We start from the raw sequence: 3,703 nt of genomic DNA on the forward strand, positions 1-3,703 counted from the left end.
AGGATGGGCTATGATATTCCTGACCATTACACCCCTTACTTACGCTGTCCTCCACAACACCAAATCTTTGAGTTTACCTCAAAAACAACATGGTCCTACTCAAAGACAATGATCTTGAGTCAGTTGGCTGGGCAGCGACTCCACAGCCACAAACGCATCCTTCCCCAAGAGTGCACAATCACCTTCTGTCCACGGCTTTCCGATGACTCTTCCTGCTGCAGAGCCGTACCTACCACGGTCCCGGAATAGGCTGTTTGGAGGCTGTGTGAACTCCAGTGACCTACGGTGGCCAAAATTGTCTCTAGCAGCCACTGGCAACCCACAGAAAATTCAACCAGTGTACTTCATGACCTGAAGCAGACCATGGCCAGAGAATCCCACAAAGTGAGAAGCATAACCTATTAAATCCCATTTATTAAACCGCCTTCCTGAGCTGCCATCAGTACAATTTAGAAATAGTCCAGAAACTGAACCAACCCATAAATATTGAGAATTGGCTGTCAGAACTTCTTTTGCTTCTCAAGGTTCTTGTAATTACGGTGAAAAGTACATTTCTGGTTCACACTTTAACAGCTGGCTAGCTAAAGTGATACACTGTCAAGTTTAGCACTTATACCTATTAAGTGTACTAAATACAGATCTCTTTTCCTGTGAAACAGATCACTGATAAATTCTTTAACTCCACCAAACAAAATAATGGTGAGTAAACCATAATAGTTCCAGTATGACACATATACATTCTACAGTCTTTAAAATTCTACAGGTAGAAAAAGAAAACTTTCAAGGAAGTAGCACCAATGTGAGGAAGTAACTGAAAACATGCCCCTATAAATAGAAAGCCTTGTGTAATTTACATAATGCTACTTTTAAATTATTAAAAAGTACAATAACAGCAAAGGCAGTCATTTCACTTTAAAATAATTTCATGTATATTTTATTCTATGCTCAGATTCACAGTCCAATCTAAATCCTGGAACCTATTAAGATTTTGTGTTTAACAGGTATTTTTACTACTCAGTTGTTTGTGAGTTTAGTTTGGATTACAGATACTCTGAAAACTTTTAGTTTCTAACAAATCTAAAACAAAATGAAACCAAGACTGGAACTCTTTTCCTAATACTATAATTTTTTTGCCTACTTCCGAGTTAGTAGCTTTGCCTCACCTACACTTTGCTTTAACAAATTATTTTCAAATAGCAGTAACAGCAGCATATTTCCTTCTGCGTGTACTTCATGACTTCACTCCTCTCACACATTTGCACCCTGTCCTACAGAGGGCAAATGACCTTGACAGGGCATGACTCATTCTGTCCCTTCTTTAACTCCTAACCTTCAAATTGATTTGAGGTTGCATATTTTACACCTCTCTGCTGTTACCAAGATAGTAAGCGGTTATGGTCACACACTGTTGTGTGATTCAGGTGAAATGATCAAGTTCTAAAATGCTGGGGGGGTTTATTTTCCTATTCTTCAAAGTTAGGACAATAATGCTGCCAATGAAACAGCTTGGAAGGCATCCAGTTTACTTTTTTTGGTCTTTGTGACAACCCCACTCCTTAGACAGCAACTTTCACAGGCTGTTACTTTGGAACCCTCCATTCTTCTGCGGCAATCTGCCAGATGTGAAGTCTAGATGTTACCTGGATTCTGCAAGTCCTTTAAATGCCTTAATTCACGTAGTGGCAAGTGCAGATTAATAATTTATAAAAGGAGATGCATCTGCTGCTGCATTATATAATCTCCAGCCACGCGGAAGCAAGTTGCAGGGCTCAACCTCTTGCTGAACCATGACAAGAAGCTACGGCTGCTTCAGGCAGTACCCTGCCACAGTTTTAAATTAAAATGGTGATTTGGCCACCAGACCATTGAGACAGAGATGCTCTGATTCCCAGTTCCTCCTAGAATCATTTAGCAGTGGAATTGATGTCACTGACGGCAAACTGTGGATAAAACTTGAACAAAGTGTAGCCCCACCGAGGGGCAAAAGAGAAGCCATTTAAACGCATCGATTTTTTTCTCTAGAACTGCAACATTCTCCTCCTCGATGGTAACAAATCCCTTTCATCCCGATTAGAGTTTCGGATAATCCTAAGTAAACCCGGGGGCTCCCCGTTATTCCTGCGGGCAGGGGGAGGGAGGATGCTTCTCCCAGCCCAGATGACGCAAAGAGGCGGAATCTGCAGCGACTCGCAGCGGATCACGTACACACCGGCGGAGGGAGGGAGGCAGGGAGCGTGGAGACACCGGTCCATGCTAGCTACCACCGCATGGACGCGCCGGGAAGCCAGGGCAAGATGAGAGGGGAGGCTGCCCGGCCGCGGACTGGTCCCGGCACCTCCCCGGGCAAAATGTGGGGAGAGACTGGTCCCTGAACCACCGAGAACACGCAGAAAGGAAGTGAGAGGCTCCCACATCCCATTCTCTTCACAAACGCGAATGACTGCCGCTTCTTCTTTAAGTAAAGTACTCTCGAGACACTCCCGGAAAAAAAAAAAAAACAAAAAAAAAAACCGTAAATTAAGGGAAGCTGCTAACAGCAAGTATCACTGAACAACTCTCCTGGTATAAGCAGAACAAGAGTCCTCTCGAACTGCACGGTACATTCCGCGTTTGAAATCTTAATTAACTGAAACTTCAAACTATTAGCACAGAATCACAGAATATGCCGAGTTGTAAAGGACCCATCATGATTTTCTGGTAGGAAAGGGGAAACTAAAGTGTATATAAAAAAAGGATTCTTGACTACGTATATTGTGATCAAGGTTCTTTTCTTTCCCTTCCCTCTTAATGTCTGTAAGTCTTTTGTTCGCCCCGTCCTGTAGTAGCCACGAGTTCCTCTACACTGAAGAGATTTAAGAAGGTGAGACACGTTTCTAACATACTCCTACGGGGGGAGAGTAAACCATCATCTGAGCGTTCTAAACCACGGGTAAGAACATAAACGTGTCCCTGGTGCCAAAACGAAGTGAAAAGCAGATGAGGCGAGGGCTGGCAGAGCCCCAGCAGCGCAGCCAAGCCTCCCACCCGCCGTGCAGGGCGGCACGACCTCCTCCTCCCCCGCTCGCATCAGCCATCCCTCCTCACCCTCCTCTCCCCACCATCTCTCCAGAGAACGAGACATCTTGGTAGTAAAAGTTACTGCAGCGTTTCTACTCTCTCCCTTGCCCAGCCTGGGTCAGAGGAAACGTGGCGAAGAAGGGAGGGAGGTAGGTGTGAGGTGATGTTTAAACCTCAGGTGCCCAGGCCATGCAAAAATTATTTATCTTGTGGCGAAGAAGGGAGGGAGGAAGGTGTGAGGTGATGTTTGAACCTCAGGTGCCCAGGCCATGCAAAAATTATTTATCTTTTAAATGTGCTTAGTAAGAAAACCGGGTCGAAGGCCAGCACGGAAAGAGGAAGCCGAGCACCGCTGCAATCCCCTGTGTCCCGCTTCCAGAGCCCTCTCTCCACTCCCTCCATGTGCCGCACCGTGGCTTCCCGACACCAGCCCTGGGGCAGCCCACGCTGCTCCCCCGGCCTCCCGCATGGGCGCCCTGCCAGCCGGGGAGGCCCTTCCTTCTTGCCCCTCACACCACCCTCGAGGGGCTCCTCGTCCTCTCCTGCTGCTGCCCCACTCCCCACCGTGCCCGCAAGTCCCCCGCGTTCTCCTTCCCCTCGTCTTCCCCGTGCTCCCGGAGTGAACGGCATGAGCCGCTACCTCGGG

Source organism: Corvus brachyrhynchos, unplaced genomic scaffold (assembly GCF_000691975.1).
Source record: "Corvus brachyrhynchos isolate BGI_N302 unplaced genomic scaffold, ASM69197v1 scaffold167, whole genome shotgun sequence".
NCBI lineage: Eukaryota > Metazoa > Chordata > Aves > Passeriformes > Corvidae > Corvus > Corvus brachyrhynchos.